This window comes from Tamandua tetradactyla, chromosome 1, assembly GCF_023851605.1.
Source record: "Tamandua tetradactyla isolate mTamTet1 chromosome 1, mTamTet1.pri, whole genome shotgun sequence".
Lineage (NCBI taxonomy): Eukaryota > Metazoa > Chordata > Mammalia > Pilosa > Myrmecophagidae > Tamandua > Tamandua tetradactyla.
Genome location: NC_135327.1, coordinates 143,193,322 through 143,214,566, shown reverse-complemented (window position 1 = coordinate 143,214,566; position 21,245 = coordinate 143,193,322). Strand labels below are relative to the sequence as shown.

The 21,245-nt window shown below is 37.4% G+C and overlaps 1 long non-coding RNA gene across 2 annotated transcripts in view; it reads left to right on the top strand.

Annotated features, from left to right (window-relative positions):
• The window catches only part of LOC143684443 (uncharacterized), a 131,697-nt gene that overhangs the window by 96,434 nt on the left and 14,018 nt on the right, over positions 1 to 21,245 (top strand). The window lies entirely within an intron of this gene.

Here is a 21,245-nt window from a genome sequence, read left to right as displayed (position 1 = left end):
TTGATTTTGTTGAGAATGTATTCAGTATTATCACATTTGTATATAATGTGATACAATGAGATTAACTGTTGAAAGCGGTTATGTCTTAGTTGTACAATGGTTGATTTTCTCTCTTTTTTTATTTTTCATTTTTTTCCTTCAATAAACACATATTACCCGTAGAATTTAAAAGTGAATAGTCATTTAATAATCATATTTCTTTGGTGTTTAACCGGAGAGTGGAATTAGAGGAAGACCAGCTTGACTGCCTGAATGAGCCTTACCCCACCCTCCCCCCTGCTTTCCATCTCAAAGCTCCTGTCAGCCGTCAGCCGCACTGCTGCTCTGGGCCCCGCTGGGAAGGATGCGGGCGCTGTGATAAGCATCACTGCCTTCTTTAGGAGAGGGGGTCTTAGGCATGTTGACACGCTCTGAAATCCCCCGTCAATCGGGTCCCTTAGGAGGAAGGAAGTGGCCTTCCTTTCTCTCTCCTTCTGCTTTCCAGCTGCCACCTGTTCTCTTCATGAATAGGTTTTCTTCTTGTTTCAATCCCATGACTTTGCTTCCCATGTGCTATTGTACCCAGGCCAGCTGGCTAGCCTGACTGGATTTTAGGGTTATAGAGTCTTCAGGTCACATGGGTGTTAAGCACCACTGGAGAGACAAAGGCAAAGTTAGGAGGTCACCAGGAAATCTGGGCGTAGGGCAAGGGAAAGGAGGTGGGCTGCCTTTCATTGCACGGCCTGAGGGCGTGTCTAGTTAAGTCAGCAGGGTATTGTTAGGGAGCCAGGAGAGTATCCACGCCTTCCTCAGATAGCGATGCAGACTGTGCCACTGCATTGAAAGGTTAAAGCCGGTCATACCTACCTGCCCAACCCTAGCCATGTGTTCTCCAAGGGGTACAATGAGTGCAGGGGAGGGGTCCTCTTGTTTTTCCGTGGCTCTCTTAGTTTGATAGGGGGACTGCTTGTTCTTTCTGGGGTTTTACTCTGACCCAGCACCTCTAACTGTGTCTTCATATGGGGAGATCATACTGGAGAAAAGGGAAGGCCTGAGGGAAACCCAGACTCTCCAGGACCCTGTGGTTGCAGCTGTGAACTCTTCTTGGCTGCTCTGCTATTTCCCCTTCTGAGGATAAAAGAATTCTGACATTCCAATTCCAAGGGTTACAGCTAGAAAATGTGGATCAGTGTTTAAAAACTCTGCCCCTTTCTAGCTAAAAGACCTTGGGCCGTTTCTCTGAGCTTCGGTTTCTTCATCTGAAAAGGAAATGCAAATAGTAATATGCTTTGGGGATGTTCTGAGAGAATGCCTCATAAAGAGTTTAGAGAACAGTGATGGGAAGCAGGGATAAACTTGAAGGATACGTAACAACTAGAAAGGGCAGAGAGTGCAGCTGAGCAGAATGGAGGTGAAGACTGCTGGGGCAGGTTCTGGGGGAGTCTCAGGCACCAGGCATGAACCTTTTTGCTGCTGGATGGGGGGAGGTTCCAGGGAGGGGCTGGTGATGAGAAGGGTGATGTTATTTATCAACAAGTATGAAGTTGTTTTAACAATGGGCTATGGCTACTTACTCCCTGATTATCAATCATAACTCTAAGTATTATTAGAAAATAAATATTAGCTACAGGGCTTTTATAGCTGGATTCCCTCCTCCCTAACACACACACACACACCCCTTCTTAACTTCTAAGATGAAAAAACAGAAAAGACATGAGAGAAGTGAAAGACCAGCATATGTCAGACTTGGATTCCAGTTGCTCGAGTTTGCAGTGTTCTAGAACTGAGAGTGCGCATGTGTCAGCACCAGCAGTACTGGCCTGCTCTGGGGCTGCTTTCTGATGGACCACAGCTCTGTTTTCCTGAGGTTGACTGCTCTGTTTCAGCATGGATTCTTTTGTTGGCAGACTGCAGTTGAGGGGGAGGTAGCTGGGAAAGGACTGCTGGCTTTGGTAGCAAATCAAAAGGAACTCATTCTCCCCAGCCTGGTGTGAACAGGGTAGTTTGCAGGCTTTCCTCTCTGACTTGTTTAGGGTTAACCTGCCTCTGAGATCTCCAGTGTTACCAGACAAAGGTGATGGATTCTTTTTCCTGATGTGCTCAAACGACTAATTCCTGAGACACTGGGGTTTCAAAGAGAGAAAAAGTTTATAACTAGGCATGAGAGCAGGAGAGCAGATGGCCCACCAATTTCTCTCCTTGAACTGCAGTAATTCTGATAGTTTTATAGCATTAAAAGATGGGCAGCTTTTAGGATGAGTACAGTGGCCCCAGATGATATAATTAGAGGTAATTTAATTATTGAGCATGCACAGATTGATTACATGCTTATCACAGAATGTATAGAAGAAAATGGCAGCCTTAATATGATAATGGTCGTGTTTTTAAATATTATAATGAGGTATAGGTGACTTATAGGTTAAAGTCTAAGCTACTACACATGTCAGGCAGGCCTGTTTTGGTTAGATCTAGCTTCATTTATCAAGATAACTTTGGACTTGAGGTATGTTAGTTCTGGGCTGATTTACGGTCCTTCATCAATAAACATTAGGGGCTGTCTTTAGTGATCACAACACTCCAAAGTCAGAAAACCAGATAAAATGGGTGCAAGTGAGGGTCAGTCACAAGGTTTTTACAATCACAAGGGCATAAGATAAAGGCTATACATTCATTATCAGAGATCAAGGCAGCTGGATTACAGTTCAAAGATTTCAGGTATTTCCCTCTTTCTTGTCCAATATAGAAGAAAGCAAAAAGGAATATCTATATGGTGATTTAGCAACCATAATAATCCCTTAAATCCTAACTCCTCTCTCTCATTTGATAATTAGCTCTCAATCTTGAGGGATATCTGGGAGATGACTCTTCTAAGTTCTTCATGGCTGAAGAAAAGGGTGTTGACATTATGGGGCAGAGGGATGAAACTCGTTGTTCTTGGAGAGTCCAGAGGTTATATAACATAGGGACAGTCTGGAGGCTTTAAGTCTCCGAAAAACAAACATAGTAAGTTAAACTTCTTTATTTTTTAGGGTTTCCAGGAATTCTGTTGGTTGGGACTTTCCATTCTGTGGCAGTTTGCAATATCTGGCTGAAACTTGCATAAGAGCAGTGTTCTAGTTTACAAGCCTTCAGAATGTGATATACTAGAAATGGAATGGCTTTTAAAAGGGGAGTTTATTAAGTCCTATGGCCATAAAAATATCCCAATTAAAGCAAGTCTATAAAAATGTCCAAATTACAGCACCAACAAGAGGTTACCTTCACTCAAGAAAGGTTGATGAAGTTCACAGTTTCTCTCTCAGCTGGAAAGGCTCATGGTGAACATGGCAACATCTGCTAGCTTTCTCTTGAGACTTCTTGTTTCATGAAGCTCCCCTAGGGGCATTTTCCTTCTTCATCTCCAAAGGTCTCTGGCTGTGTAGGCTCCGCAGTTCTCATGGCTCTGTTGCAGCGCTGTCTCTCTCTCCAAAATGCTCTCTCTTTTAAAGGATTCCAGTAAACTAATCAAGACCCACCTGGAAAGGGTGGAGTCACATTTCCCTCTAATCAAAAATTAATACCCACAATTGGGCGAGTCACATCTCCATGAAGATAATCTAATCAAGTCCCCAATCTAAAGTGCTGAATAGGGATTATAAGAAAGGGCTGCTTCCACAAAATGGATTAGGATTAAAACATGGCTTTTCTAGGGTACATAATCCTTTCAAACCAGCACAAGTAACCTCCAGAATGACCTCTCAGCTCAATTTGAAATCCCTTAACTATTGAAACTCTATTTCTTCCCCTCCATTGGAGAACTAATCCTGTGATGCCAGGGCCAGCCTTACCCTGGAGGTTATATCCCATGTAGGTGGGGAAGGTCAGAGTTTGGCTTAGAGAAGACTACACCTTGAGCAACAAAAGAGGTTCTCTGGGATGAATTTTAGGCATAAATTATAGGCTTATCTTTGCCATTACAGAATTAAGTTTTATAAGGGCAAGACTGAAGATTGAGATCTTGGCTTAATACATTTGGAACCCCTATGGATTAAGAAAATATCAGGAATTCCCCAGGTGGAGAAGTTTAATAGTTCTACTTCTTCTCCATATTTCAAGGGACTTTGTAAAGACTTTCTAATTTTCTGCCCCAAATACTCTGAAATGCATCAGGGGATAACATTAAATTATGCAGAATGTTAAGACTTTAGTCCTTATTCTAGGTTCCATGTCAAATAAAGCTAAATTAGGTTGTTTAAATAAATTGACCAGACAGCTTAAATTAGATAGTGTACTACAGAAAATTTAAATTTTGGACAAAAAAATCTTTTTTTTTTTGACATTTTTTAATCGTGAAAAATAACATATATACAAAAAGCAATGATTTCCAAGTACTTTTTTTTTTTCTCACATGGGCAGGCACCAGGAATTGAACCCGGGACTCCAGCATGGCAGGTGTGAACTCTGCCAGTGAGGCACCATGGCTCACCCTCCAAGTACATTTTAACAAGTAGTTATAGAACAGATTTTAAAGTTTGGTATGGATTACAGTCCCACAATTTTTCTTCTAGCTGCTCCAAGACACTGGAGACCAAAAGGAATATGAATATATTGATTCAGAAGTCATATTCATTTGTTAAATCCTATCTTCTCTACTATACTCTTCCTTCTCTTTTTTTTGTGAAAAATAACATATATACAAAAAAGCAATAAATTTCAAAGTACATCATGATAATTAGTTGTGGAACAGATTTCAAGGATTGGAATGGGTTACAATTCTACAATTTTAGGTTTTTATTTCTAGCTGCTCAAAGGTATTGGAGACTAAAAGAAATATCAATACACTTGTGGTAGTTAGATTCAGTTGTCAACTTGGCCAGGTGAATGAGCCAATGGTATGTGAACTTCATCTGTTGCTAATTACATCTGCAGTTGGGTAGGAGGCGTGCCTGCTGCAATGAATGACATCTGACTTGATTGGTTGGTGCTTAAATGAGAGAGCTCAACGTAGCACAGCAGAAGCAGCTCAGCCCAGCCCAGGCCTTTGGAGGTGCAGAAAGAAATCATCCTGGGGAAAGTTGTTGGAACCCAGAGACCTGGAGAGAAGGCCAGCAGAGACCATCCTGTGCCTTCCCACGTAAGAAAGAACCTCAGTGGAAAGCCGGCTGCCTTTCCTCTGAAGAACTAACAAAATGGATCCCCTTTTATTAAAAGCCAGTCCGTCTCTGGTGTGTTGCATTCCAGCAGCTAGCAAACTAGAACACCACTGATTCAGCATTCATACTCATTTACTAAACCCGACCTTCTCTGTATAACTCCACCATCACGTTTGATCTTTCTTTCACTCTTGAGGGGAATTTGGGCTATACCCATTCTAACTTTTTCGTGTTGGAAAGGGCTGTGGATAATACAGAATAGAAGAATGGAACTAGCTGGTGTTCTGGAGGGGCTGGCTCCAATGCATTTCAGGACTTATCTGGTCCAGGGACTCATCTGGAGGATGTAGGTTTTGGAGAGTTACCCTAGTGCATGGGAACCTTTGTAGAATCTTTCTTTTTTTAATGTTTTTTTTTAATTGTGAAATATAACATATACAAAAAAGCAATACATTTCCAAGTACATTTTAACAGGTAGTTATAGAACAGATTTTAAAGTTTGGTATAGGATACAGTTCCATGATTTTTTTGTTTTTCCTTCTAGATGCTCTAAGACACTGGAGAACAATAGAAATATCTATACAATGATTCAGTAGTTTGCTAAATCCTATCTTCTCTGTTATACTCCCCTTCTCTTTAAATAACATATATATATATAAGCAATACATTTCAAAGTATACTGCAACAATTAGTTGTGGAACAGATTTCAGAGTTTGGTATGGGTTACAGTTCCACAATTTTAGGTTTTTACTACTAGCTGCTCTAAGGTACTGGAGACTAAAAGAAATAGCAGTATAATGATTCAGCACTCATACTCATTTTTAAAAATTTTTACCTTTTTTTATTGTATAGTATAACATATATACAAAGCAAAGAAATAAAAATACAATAGTTTTCAAAGCGTTCTTCAACAAGTAGCTACAGGACAGATCCCAGAGTTTGTCATGGGCTACAATACAATCCTCTGAGATTTTTCCTTCTAGCTGCTCCAGAATATAGGAGGCTAGAAGGCTTAAATATTTTTTTTATCAGTACAATCAACTTTTTTTCCTTCTTTTTTTTTTGTGAAAATAATATATATACAAAACTGTAAATTTTAAAGCACAGCACCACAATTAATTGTAGAACATATTTCAGACTTTGACATGGGTTACAGTTCCACAATTTTAGTTTTTTTCTTCTAGCTGCTCTAAAATACTGAAGACTAAAAGAGATATCAAGTTAATGACTCAGCATTCATATTCATTTGTTAAATCCTATCTTCTCTGTATAACTCCACCATCACCTTTGATATTTCCATCCCTCTCTTTAGGGGTGTTTGGGGTATGGTACTTCTAAATTTTTCATATTGGAAGCCTCTGTCACTAATATGGGGTAGGGAGATGGAACTATTTGATGTTCTGGAGAGACTGGGCTAGGTTTCAGGACTTATCTGGACCAGGGGCCCATCTGGAGGTTGCAGGTTTCTGGCAAGTTACTCTAGTGTCTGGAACCCTTGTGGAATCTTATGAATTGCCCTAGGTGTTCTGTAGGATTGACTGGAATGGTCTTGGTTGGGTGTTGGCAGGTTATGATAGGTAGCAAGGTCTAACTGAAGCTCGTGTAAGAGCAACCTCCAGAATAGCCTCTGAACTTTATTTGAACTCTCTCTGCCACTAATACTGTATTAGTTACACTTCTTTTCCCCGTTTTGGTCAGGATAGAATTGTTGATCCCACCATGCCAGGTCTGGATTCATCCCTGAGAGTCATCTCCCATGTCATCAGGGAAACTTTCATCCCTGGATGTCACGTCCCATGTAGAGGGGAGGGCAATGATTTCACTTGCAGAGTTGGGCTTAAAGAGAGTGAGGCCACATCTATGCTACAAAAGAGGTCCTCCAGAAGTAACTCTTAGGCATGCCTATAGATAGTCTAACCTTCTCCACTACCTACATAAGCTTCACAAGAGTAAGCCTCATGATTGAGGGCATGGCCTGATTTGGGTGTCCCTAAAGTTTGACACAGTATCAGGGGATTCCCTGATGATAAGGTTTAATAATTCCATATTCTTTCTCCCATCCCTCAAGGGACTTTGCCAATACTTTTTGATTATATGCTTAATATACTCTAGGGTGTATCCAGGCATTACAATTATCTATGCAGGATAAAAGGACCTCTTTCTTATTCTAGGCTCCCTGTGTTTCAGTTGTTCAAATGAGCTATACAGATAGGTTGAATTAGATTATGCACTACAGAATATTTCAGTTCCAGACCAAATAAACCTACTCATACTCATTTGTTAAACCTGACATTCTTTGTATAACTCCATTATCACCTTTGATCTTTCTCCCAATCTTGAGGGGTATTTGGGCTATGCCCATTCTAACTTCTAAATGTTGGAAGGGGCCATGAATAATATGGGATAGGGGAATAGAACTAGTTGGTGTTCTGGAAGGGCTGGCCCCTCTGCATTTCAGGACTTATATGGTCCAGGGACCCATCTGGAGGTTGTAGGTTTTAGAGAGTGACCCTAGTACATGGAAACTTTGTAGAATCTTATATAATGCCCTAAGTATTCTTTAGGATTGGCAGTAATGGTTTTGGTTAGGGTTTGGCAAGTTATGATAGGCAGCAACATCTAACTGCAGTTTGCATAAGAGTGACCTCCAGAAATATCCTCTAAACTCTATTTGAACTCTCTCAGCCACTGATACCATATTTGTTACACTTCTTTTCCCCCTTTTGGTCAGGATGGCATTATTGATTCCATGGTACTAGAGCCAGGCTCATCTCTGGGAGTCATCTCCCACGCTACCAAGTAGACTTTCATTCCTGGATGTCATGTCCCATGTAGGGGAAAGGGCAATGGTTTCACTTGCAGAGTAGGGCTTAGAGAGAGAGAGAGAGGCTGCATCTGAGCAACAAAAGAGGTCCTGCAGAGGTGACTCTTAGGCATACTGATAAGTAGGCTAAGCTTCTCCATTACCTATGTAAGCTTCAGAAGAGCAAGCCTCAAGATCAAGGGCATGGCTTATTGATTTGGGTGTCCCTAATGTTTGACACAGTATCCAGGGTTTCCCTGATGGTAAAGCTTAATAGTTCCATATTGTTTCTTCCATTCTTCAAGGGACTTTGCCAATACTGTTTGATTATCTGCGTAATATACTCTGGGATATAGCCAGGCATTACATTAAACTACACAGTATTAAAGTCTCTTATTCTCACTCTGGGCTCTCTGTTTGGATTGTTTAAATGATCTATCCAGATAGCTTGAGTTAATTAATGTGCTACTGAAAATTTAGGTTCTGGACAAAATAAACCTTTCTTTCTTTGGTCTCAAAGAGTAGGAGAAGTTCTAAAATACAGGTAACATCTTCCTTATCCCTACATCTTTTCTTTTGGTCTCACACAAATTTAAAGTTTAAAAATACAGACAATATTATCATTTACTCTGTATTTTGATTTACCTTAGTCCTAACCAGATCAGTTTTGGTCACTAATCAGAGTCTGGTCACTTTTTCACTTTTTTTTAACAGTTGCAGTATGGAGTAATACTGAGTCTCTGAGCTTTAGAGCTAAGTCCGAGTCTCAGGTGTCACACAGATACTGAAAGTTCAAGGGAGCTACCAGGTTATACAAAGAGCAATGCATCTCAGAATTTAGAAACAACAGTTTAAGCTCAAGAGTGAATGCGATTGCTGTAAGAGCTTACAATCTAGGCCCTAGATTTCTTTGAAGCTCTTTGAAATGAAGCTACCTTCAGAAATAAAAACATTTGACAATTTTCTTACATTGACAAACCATAGCAGAGGTTTTGTTGTTTCACCTTTATACATTTATCATTTATGTTAATTAACAGATAAAATACAATTTATGTATTTGTCCTGCCTGTCTTTTAAAGTCTCTCCTTATTGAAGATGAAGCTCTGACCTATAGCTGATCACATATACTTTTAGAGAAGCATTAGCTCAAAGCAGTGTGACTGACAAGTAAGTAGTCTGTTTCTAGGATCTGTAATTTTTTTCTAAGAATATCTAAAACCATGACTAACAGCATCATATCATTGTTTAACATCATACAGATTAGTATTAGGATAAAACACGGACAGTGAGAACATTGTCAAGTCTTTAGGAATTTTTATACAATCTCTAAATAAATGAATAACATTTTACCTACACAAAATTAGGTAACAACAGGATAGAAAATCCCCTTTAACCACTGTACTATTTCCTAAACACCTCCTATGCAATATGTTAAACTATTTTAGCAACTTACTCTCACAAGGTAAAAGAACAAATTCTTTGTAACAGTTTTTCCCTTTAAAGTGAGAAGACCTGTCTTCTGATACAAAGGATGAAAAGGCCAACATAAATATTAACAAAGATATTGCTTTGATGTGAAATCTTTGTCTTCTAGGCTGAGTTTGGATGATTATGAAAAATGAAAAGTTTTTGAAAAGTTAAGAGCCAACTAACAAGCTACATTATTTTAATATTTTTACAGAGAGAAAACTAAACTTTAGTTTGGTATGAATATACAGTTTGACATAAAAGCCTTTTATATATATATATGTACATTATAAACAGGCTTATTAAATTTTTGGTTAGCATTGACTATGACAGATAGAATTCACTTTTATAAACCATCTACAACTTTCTATATTCATTCAGGGCTTGGAGTTAGCATACACAATTCACTTTAATCAGAGAATATGACCATCTTAGTATAGAAAATAATAAAAATACTATCTCACCCACCTATAGCCTTTATTTATCCAGACTGCATACAACCAGCAATAAATTTGGTAACAAATGGACAAAGCTTTTTGAACATGGATACTTCCTTCCAAGAACAGTATTCATGAAGGGGAGAAGAGATAGAGATACTACAAAATAATGGAAGAAGAAAGGAATTTATGCTTGGGTTTACAACACAACCAAGCATTTATATACTTTATACTCATAACACACAAATGATAACTTTGCAATATGCTTAAAATATCTCAGTCCAATCCATCACTACCTTCAAAGGTCAGAAAAACCCCAAGGTTGAAATATAATTAGCTTTTCAATATTTTAGGGATTTATATTGAGCAAAAAACTCAGCTCTTTCTCAACATTATTCCCAAGTGCTAAATAAAACCAGGAATATGTTAGTTTATAAGATTAAGTTATGGCTTCTAAAAAAAATGAATCCTGAGCTCTATTTATTAAAATGCTACTTATTTAAAAGATCTTACAAGTGTTATCTTTTCTAGGAAGTCTTCTCATGTCATTATTTAACTGCTTTTAAAATTTTTCTAGCATTTTTATTTCTTTATTACTACCATCTTATATTATGCACTGACATTTCACCCTTCTCCCTTTTGCTTTAACTAGAATATAAACTCTTTACAGTTAAGAATTATGGCTTCCCTATTCATGACAGCACTTACTAATAAAAACGTATTGATTGTCATTAACAAAGCCACTACAAATAAAAATTTTTTCACATGTTGAGGTAACAAATGGCAAAGTAACAAAAAGCCAGATTCTTTGAAATCCAGGTAATCAAGGTTATTAAAAAATCTCACTTATATTTCTTACTAAGCTTAACTGATTTCTCAAATAGAGTATATTTGAAGCATCAGCATGTGCTCATTTTATTATTCAACTTAAAAATTCACATAAAATTCTTTCTATGGGATGTTTAAAGACTTTTTGTTTTTATAATATCCTAAAATTGTGAACAACCTTAAAAATACATTGATTATCAAGTTCTGGAAAATGTACTGCAAATGTTTAATTTGTCCCAAGCCTAAATCCAAGACAACTTTTCCAAAGCTCTCAAGGACCTTTAATTTTACATATTGAAATTTGGTAAATAGATTTTACTCAGTTACTCCTATCCCAAGGCTATTCATATTTTAATAATGATCAAATTACTATGGTTACCATTGCAAAGGTATTATCGGAAATTTTTTTTTTAAGAAATATGGCCTATTCTTTTTTTTTAACATTCTTAACTTGTGATCATTCTGTTCTACATATATAATCAGTAATTCACGATATCATCACATAGTTGCATATTCATCATCATCATCATTTCTTAGAACATTTACATCAATTCAGAAAAAGAAATAAAAAGACAACAGAGAAAAATTTATACATACCATACCCTTTACCCCTCCCTTTCATTGATCACTAGCATTTCAAACTAAATTAATTTTAACATCTGTTCCCCCTATTATTCGTTTTTATACCATATGTTCTACTCATCTGTTGACAAGGTAGATAAAAGGAGCATCAGACACAAGGTCTTCACAATCACACAGTCACATTGTAAAAGCTATATCATTATATAAACATCTTCAAGAAACATGGCTACTGGAACACAGCTCTACATTTTCAGGCAGTTCCCTCCAGCCTCTCCAATACATCTTGAATAACAAGGTGATATCTATTTGATGCATAAGAATAACCTCCAGGATAACCTCTCGACTCTGTTTGGAATCTCTCAACCATTGACACTTTGTCTCATTTCACTCTTCCCCCTTTGGGTTGAGAAGATTTTCTCAATCCCTCGATGCTGAGTCTCAGCTCATTCTATGATTTCTGTCCCACGTGCCAGGAAGGTCCACACCCCTGGCAGTCATGTCCCACATAGACAGGTGGAGGGTGGTGAGTTTGCTTGTTGTGTTGGCTGAGAGAGAGGGGCCACATCTGAGCAACAAAAGAGGTTCTCTCAGGGGTGACTCTTAGGCCTAATTTTAAATAGGCTTGACCTATCCTTTGTGGGGTTAAGTTTCATATGAACAACCCCCAAGATTGGGGGCTCAGCCTATAGCTTTGGTTGTCCCCAATGCTTGTGAGAATATTAAGAGTTCAACTTGGGGAAGTTGAATTTTCCCCCTTTCCCACCATTCCCCAAAGGGGACTTTGCAAATACTTTTTTATTCACTGTTCAAATCACTCACTCTGGGATTTATCGGGGTATCACTCTGGACAAACCAACAAAATCTCATGTCCTACTCAAGTTTCTATGTACTTATGGTATTCAGTTAAGCTGTCTAAATAAATTATTTTAAGAAATGCACTAGTCAAAATATAAATTTTGTACCAAATAAGCATTTTTTGCTTTAGTCTCATACATAAGTTAAAATTTTAAAATGTTAATTACTATCTATTTTCAGCACCCTGCAGTAATGACATTCCTATGTTCTTCCTCATGCAAAAACATTTTTAAAATTTGTATATTTAGTCACTATCATTGTACACTCTAGGCATTCTTAGATTATACCATCTCAGTCTTTATCATCTATCTTTCTTTCTGATTTCATTTGTGCCCCTAGCCCTCCTTCCTCTATTATTCTCACATTCAGCTTCATTCAATGTTTTAACATAATTGTATTACAGTTAGATAGTATTGTGCTATCCATTCTGAGTTTTTACAATCAGTCCTGTTGCACAATCTGTAACCCTTGAGCTCCAATTACCCAATATTTTATCCTATTTCTACCTCCTGATGGTCTCTGTTACCAATGAAATTCAAGTTTATTCACTAATGTCAGTTCATATCAGTAAGACCATACAGTATTTGTCCTTTTGTTTCTGTCTAATCTCACTCAGCATAATGTCCTTAATGTCCATCCATGTTGTTACATACTTCATAACTTTATTCTGTCTCACGTCTGCATAATATTCCATTGTGTGTATATACCACAGCTTGTTTAGCCACTCGTCTGTTGATGGACATTTTGGCAGTTTCCATCTCTTTGCAATTGTAAATAATGCTGCTATAAACATTGGTGTGCCAATGTCCATTTGTGTCCTTGCCCTCATATCCTCTGAATAGATACCTAGCAATGGTATTGCCGGGTCATATGGTAATTCTATATTTAGCTTCCTGAGGAACTGCCAAACTGCCTTTCACAGTGGTTGTACCATTTGACATTCCCACCGACAGTGGATAAGTAAGCCTCTTTCTCCGCATCCTCACCAGCACTTGTCATTTTCTGTTTATTGATAATCGCCATTCTGGTGGGTATGAGATGATATCTCGTTGTGGTTTTGATTTGCATTTCCCTAATAGCCAGGGAAGTTGAGCATCTTTTCATGTTCCTTTTGGCCATTTGTATTTCCTCTTCTGAAAAGTGTCTGTTCAGGTGTTTTGCCTATTTTGTAATTGAGTTATCTGTCTTTTTGTTGTTAAGTTGAACATCTCTTTATATATTCTGGATACTAGACTTTATCTGATATATTATCTCCCATTGTGTAGGCTGACTTCGTACTTTCTTGATGAAGTTCTTTGATGTGCAAAAGTGTTTAATTTTGAGGAGTTCCCATTTCTTTCTTTCTTTCTTCAATGCTTGTGGTTTGGGTGTAAGGTCTAGGAAACTGCCTCCTAGTATATGATTTATAAGATATTTCCCTGCATTTTCTTCTAACACTTTTATGGTCTTAGATCTAATGTTTAGGTCTTTGATCCATTTTGAGTTAATTTTTGTAAAGGGTGTGAGATATGGGTTCTCTTTCATTCTTTTGCATATGGACATCCATTCTCTAAACACCATTTATTGAAGAGACTGTTCTGTCCCAAGTGAGTTGGCTTGAATGCCTTATCAAAGATCAGTTGTCCATAGATGAGAGGGTCTATATTTGAACACTCTGTTCTAGTCCATTGGTCAGTATATTTATCTTTATGCCAGTACCATGCTGTTTTGACCACTATAGCTTCATAATAAGTCTTAAAGTCAGGTAGCGTGAGACCTCCGACTTCATTTTTTTCCCCTCAGAATACGTTTAGCTATTTGGGGCACCCTGCCCCTCCAGATGAACTTGGTTATTGGTTTTTCCATTTCTGAAGAGTAAGTTTTGGGGATTTTAATTGGTATTGCATTGAATCTGTAAATCAATTTAGGTAGGATTAACATCTTAACTATATTTAGTCTTCCAATCCATGAACATGGTATGAAATATGGCCTATTTTTGCAGCATTTTCTATACCTACCATTTCTAATCACCAGACCCAATTGAAATAACTTTAAACTACACCTCCCCCATCTTTCAGTACCCAATCCTTCCTTCAAAGCTGCCTTAAGGTGCTCAGGCCCTGGAGGCAGGAATATATGGGACAGAAAGAATGAAGCCTGGCTTGTTGAACTCGGATTTTAAAGTTTTAGGTGAGGGCCCTGGGATTTGAGTCTTCATCCTTCTTAATTATTTCCAATTATTAGATCTATTTCACTTAAAGCTGTGACTCAGACAATTGGAAAGGTTTTGCCTTTTCCACAGGCAGTCTCTGGCAGTCTTCTGCTGTCTGAGGGAAATTCCAGCAGTGGTTTCTTTCTAATGCCCATGGGTGTTTACAGTAATTACAAAATGAAGGCTTTGAACCTTGCTGCCTAGAGGGTTTTTTCTTTTTCTCTGCAACTTCAGGAATACTAATTTGTATATTTATATAAAAGTGCTTATTTATTTTTAAGCAATTCCAATAGGGTTCTTAAGAATTTTTTGTTAATTTGCTATTAACATCTGGAGATATGAGAATATACATTGAACAGGTAGATAGACACATAGAAAGTTAGTTACACAAGAAACAGAAATACAGAAATACTTTTGAGATAGACAAATAAGGGATTGAGTATACATCATCTCATCCCATTTCTGCCCTTTTGCAGAACAATTTTAAACTGTTCTTTAACTTTAAACTGTTAAAAATTAAACAATTTTAATTTTTCTCTCTTGATTCTAAGTAAAATTGAGGCCAGATTGTGTTACAGAAATAAACTTTTTTCTCATAACTAAAATCTTTCCAATTTTCAATATAGCCCAATGGTTCCATTTTTAAAGTGTTTTGTTTTTGCAATCATTAACCAATTAGGAATAATTAAATACTACAAATGCAGGAACATGCCAACTAACAAATTTAAATAGACACTTAACACTTACTATATTTAAGTAACACACCAATTAACAATTAAACAGGCATTAAATGCTTAATGCACCAATTAACAATTAAACAAGCATTAAAGACTTACTATACCTAGGTAACACACTGGTTAACAGTTAAACAGCCCTATTTAATTTCATTTAACACCAATGAACTATTGGATTTATTTTCCAGGAGTATACACAACAGATAAACTCAGGGGGAAAAGAAATGTAACAAAAGAAGGTATAAGTTGGCTAAGAGAGTTCAAATAGAGTCAAAAGGCTATTCTAGAGGTTACTCTTATGCCACTGTCAGCTAATTATTACTAAGTGCCAAGGCTTGCCAAACCCCAACCAACATCATTCCTGTTAACCCTAAAGAACACCTAGAGTTCCATCTGAGATTCTACAAAAGTTGCACACACAAGTTTATTTTCAACAAACCTACAACCTCTAGATGGTTCCTCGACCAGCTAAGTCCTGAAACCCAGAGCTGCCAGTCTCTCCAAGAACATCAACCAGTTCCATCCCCTGATCCCATATTGTCCACATCCCTTTCAATACGAATAAAGTTAGAATGGGCATAATCCAAAATCCAAATATCCCTAAAGATTGGGAGAAGGATCAAATGAGGAAGAGGAGTTATAACAGAGAAGTTAAGATTTAACAAATGAGTATGACTGCTGAATCACTATATTGACATTTCTTTGTAGTCTCCAGTGTCTTGGAGCAGCTAAAAGGAAAAACCTGAAATTGCGGATCTGTAACCCATAAAAACTTTGAAATCTGTTCTGTTATAATTAATTGTTAAAATGTACTTTGAAATTTATTGCTTTTTTTTTTTTTTTGGCATGGGCAGGTACTGGAAATCTGGGTCTCCGGCATGGTGGGCAAGAACTCTACCTGCTGAGCCACCATGGCCCAGCCTGTCTTCTTGTATATATATTATATTTCACAATAAAAATGTTAAAAGACATTCTTTTACAGTCATAATACCATTATCATACAATAATTCCCTATATATCATCTAATAAATATTCAGTTCATATTCAATTTTATTCGACTGTCACCAAAATGACATAACAGTTTTATTCAAAACAAGATCCAATCAAGATTTATTGTAAATGGTGATGCCTCTCCAGTATCTTCAGTATCTTTTAATCTTGTAGACTTTCCCCTGCCTTCTACTTTCATGATATTGAACTTTTGAAGACATCAAGCCAGTTCTGTGTTTTAGAATGTGCCACATTCTGCTGTTATCTGTTTCTCTTGTAGTAGTGTTTTATTTCAGGTGGTAACCTAGAAGTTAGGATTTAATAAATTATTATGATTACTGAATCATTATATAGATATTTCTTTTTACTCTCTGGTGTATTAGAGAGAAATACCTGAAATCTCTGAACTGTAATCCAGCTGCCCTGATCTCTGATAATGATTGTATAGCTTTTATCTTGTGATTATAGAAACCTTGTAACTGAATTTTACTTGTACCCACTATCCAGTTTTTTGACTTCAGAGTCTTCTAATCACTAAAGACAGCCCCCAGTATTTATTAATGAAGGGTCTTAAGTCGGCCCAGAATTAATCTACCCCAATTCCCAGTCTATCTTGATTGAAGAAGCTGGAGCTATCAAAAATGGGCCCTCCCAACATGTGCAGTAACTTAGATTTTAGCCTGTAAGTCACCTATACCTCATAATACTAAAAAGCATGTTCATCATTGGATTAAGGCTGCTATTTTCTTACATACATTCTGTGACTAAGCATGTAATCAATCTGTGCATGTCCAATAATTAAATCACATCTAATTACATCATGTAGAGCCATTGTGCTCATTATCCTAAAAGCTGCCCATCTTTTGATACTATAAAACTAGCAGAATTACTATAGTCCTGGGAGACAGATTTTTAAGCCAATAGCCTGTCTGATCTGCTTCATGCCTAGCAATAAATTCTTTCTCTCTTTGAAAACCTGGTGTCTCAGGAAGTGGTTGCTTGAGTGCATCGGGCAGAGAATCCACTGTTTTTGATCAATATCAAGGTCACTACAGCAAATAGCCAAATGGAAACCATTTATTTGCTGTAACACACAGGTGTCGAGAACAGTACCTGGAATGGCTCCAATTATATATACATTCCGTGGGAGAAATTTTCACCAAGTGTTTAGTGCCAGAAAAGAGTTGTCTCCCCCTACAAATTGGCATTTTTTTTTCTTCTGATGAGAGCTATGAAACGTGCTGTTTCTCGCCTATTGAGAAGTTCAGGGCAAAACTTATGCAACAATTGCTATGCTTTATGGTTATTATAATTACCTCTCCTTTTTCCTTTTTTTATCGATCCTGGGCTCTATTTTGTTAAATTTGTTGTATGCCTTTTATTGTAGGCTTCTTAAAATCCTTTTTAGTTTGTTTGTTTTAAAGATACAGTGTATGACTAAATCCAACTGAATCCCTGCTGGCCTTTCCTTACCTTCATGCTAACATGTGAAGACTCCTCCCAATGGTGCCTTAGGACAGCAGAAAATTTCGAAGACCAAACTTCTCACTCCACAGAGTGCGTCTCAAGTTTGTAACGATTCCTTCTACTGACAGTGAAAAACAAGTCTGCTCCACTTCATTTCTTAAGGTGATCCCTCTTCTCCCAGAGTCCTTTGGGGTTTTGGCCCAAATACACTTACCAATTTTCACCAATTGTTCACCAAGCACTGTGCTAGAGATAGCGAAAGAGCGGTTACAGCTTCTGACCTATAGGGTTTAGGATATATGGATCTCTTTTCTAGTTCTTTGAGATCTCAAAATCTTTTGACATTCAAGGACTTAAACACACCTCTCTAAAGGAGATATCAATATCAGAGGAAATTTTATAGCCATCCAGAAATACCATGAGGTCTGGTTTTAGTAACAGTTTATCAAGTACTTATTCTGCCAGGAAATTGTGTATATTGTCCTGTTTAATCCTCACTACAGTTCTGCGATATAAGCATTAGTGTCCACGTTTTTTTAAATAAACAGAAGTTCAGAGATGTTAAGCCACTTGCCCAAGGTTGGTCAGAGTTACTAAGTAGTGGGAGCTAGGATTTGATTCTTCCTGTTATGCCATACAGTCTAGTGGGTTTTGTTCCTTGCACAGAAGAAAGTTAGGGAGGAGAAAAACACGACTGTTTTTCAGTAGTGATTTCACCACCCACTGTGTGGGTGAGGGTGGGAAGTGTTTGTTATGCTTTTGACTTCCCTCCGTGTACGTGGAGCAGGTCTGTTTGGGGACAGGACCTGGGCGAGGTTAATTCTCGTGCCTTGGCCTCTAGGCTGAGAGTGGCTTCCCTCAGTCCCAGCAGCCGGCGCACCGACAGTTGTGTAGCTCAGCAGCATCACCATCTGGTCGCACGGGCTTCCCCGGAAGAGCCCGCCCAGCCCGCTGCTGCTCCACGGGGCAGAAGGGAACTGCCAGCATTCTCAGACCGCACTCACCAAGGGCCGTGGGGGTTTCGCTCAATAAAATGCACTCGGCTAAACAGAAAGGTTGTGATTTGAATATGCGTAGGCAGAGCAGCTTCCTGCCCAAACACTCTCAGTTATCTGTAGGAAGGAGAAGACACTGGGGCCTGGGTGTGACTCCGGGGGCCATTTGCACTTGGAGGGCATTTATCTGACCCTGGAAATTGTGAGATCAGAAAGGGATATCTTAGTATTCCCTCCCTGGGCTTTAGGGAATCCTTGAAATTCTGTGCACACTTTTATTTTTATGTGTATATGTACAGCATTCTGAGGGTGGGAGAAAGGGAAAAGGGGTATTAACTGCTGTCAGATTTTCACAGGGGCCCTTGGCCCCTTAAGGGTTAAGAATTTTTACTTTAGGGGCTAATTCAGATAATGTTTTGTTGATTTAATATTAACTTTAGCTGATAATAAAACTAGTTTACTTTTTCTAAGAGATCTCACTTTAATTGGCTTGGGATTGGGCTAGGTGGTGGAAAAGTCTTAAGTAGAATACAAAAACGTGTCACTGATTAACCAGTGAAAGTTTAACACTGCAGTTAAGAGGCCAGGGTTTTGAGCAAGACGAGATTGAGGTTTACCTTTGCTATTCACTAACTGCATGATCTTGGGCTATTACTTAAGGCCTCTGAGCTTCAATTTCCTCCTTTGCAATGTGGGGATGATAAACACAGTACTCGGCACAGCATTATCATGAGGATTAAATGAGCTAAGAAACACAGAGTGTTTTTAGCACTACATGAAGTTAGCCATTTTTATTATTTATTCTACTGTTTCTTATTTAACAGGGTGAGAATGTTATTGGTGGCAGTAATATGGGAGGAAATGTCAGGGTTGTTCTTGCATTTCCCCCATCTGCTCAGGATGGGCTGGGTTCTCGCATCTCAACCCTCCTTTCTTTCTTTTTTTTTTTTTTCATTTTTCTTTTCTATTTTATTCTTTACTTTCTTTTAAAACATTTCGTCATTTTAAAAGTCCACAGCTATTCATAGCTATAAACAGCTGTGTCACATATATTTGAATTATATTTAATATCCTTATGAAGTGATATCTGTCAGTTCCTATGTATATAAACCAGGGAGATGCCTTTTTGTTCTATAAAACTTGTCTGTGTTAAGTCTGAGATTTTGTTTTGCCTTGAGTTTAAATATCTGGAGTTTTCTGCTTGTTTGGTTGCCACAATCAACAGAGCCAGTGACAGAATACTTCATTTCTTAAATGACCGTCCACAGAGCTTTATGAGAAGTCAAAGCTCCACATCATTAGTTTGTGATGTAATTAATTCATAAGACTGGAAACTGCATTTCATATTTTAAGATATAGACATTAAAAATACAACTAATTTTTTAAAATTTTAGTTTTAAAAGTTAACTGAGCCCATGTTTTGCTTCATTTATCTTTCTCAATAGTTTTGGGCATTCAGGAGGTACTCAATAAATACTTACTTTTTAATTTTAAAAGTTACTTTAAATAATTTAAAGATTAACCTTTTTAAGCCTCAGTCTACTCATAGATAAAATGGGATTGATACCTATCTCATAGGATTGCTGCAGGATTAAATTAGATAGTACTTTATACTGTGCCTGGCATGTGGTAACCACTCAAATGATGGTCGCAGTTATTTACATTTTGATCCTTGTAAACCTTGGTTAAGGGACATTTTTTTAATCAACATATCATAGAATTATAAGACTGTATTTTTTTTTATTAAAGAAATTAACTAACAAAACATTTAGAAATCATTCCATTCTACATATGCAATCAGTGATTCTTAATATCATCACATAGATGTATGATCATCATTTCTTAGTACATTTTCATCGATTTAGAAAAAGAAATAGCAAGACAACAGAAAAAGAAATAAAATGATAATATAGAGAAAAAATAAAAATAAAAAATACAAAAAATATATAAAAAACAAAAAACAAAAACAAACAAACAACAAAAAACTATAGCTCAGATGCAGCTTCATTCAGTGTTTTAACATAATTACATTACAATTAGGTAGTATTGTGTCAACCCTCCTTTCTTTTCCCAAGTCATCTAAAACCAGTTTGCTCTTAAGGCCTCTTGAGAAGCGCTTTCTCAGTATTTCCCAGCCAATCCCACCTTTGCCCGTCAATCTCTTTCCTTCCCATGGCCTGTAATTCCCACATAGACAAACACAGGCACATATGACATATATTTAAGATGTGGAAAAAATGGAATGTTCTTCCCATGACAGGGTACGTGTTATTAGACCAATTTTACAGCTAAGGAAATTGAAGCACAGAGGGGTAGGTGACTTTGCCTAAAGCCACACAACTAGTAAACAGTAAATCTGAGATTAAGATCCAGATCGGTTCTCTTTCAAAGCTAATCTAATTTGCTAATCTGTTTTAGCCATTTACTTCCTTGTAACTTCACTTAGAGTGCTAAGCAGTTAGGTTTTCATGTTATTTTTTCTTATCTCTAAGAAGTCTAAATTCCTGGAAGACAGAGATGATTCTTACACTACTTTTCATACCTCATGGTACCTCAGACAGTATCTGGGGCATAGTGGATACTCAATAGATATTTGTCTATGGATTGACTGATTATATGTATATAGGTAACAGATGAAATATGTCCAGTGTGCTTTATTTAATAATTTATTTACTTTCTTACACTATAAGCAGATATGACTTTTTGGAGTATCATTTCTGAAAACAAAATGTAAACATATTTGTTATACTAATACTATAATGTCTCTGCTGTGCATATAGATAGA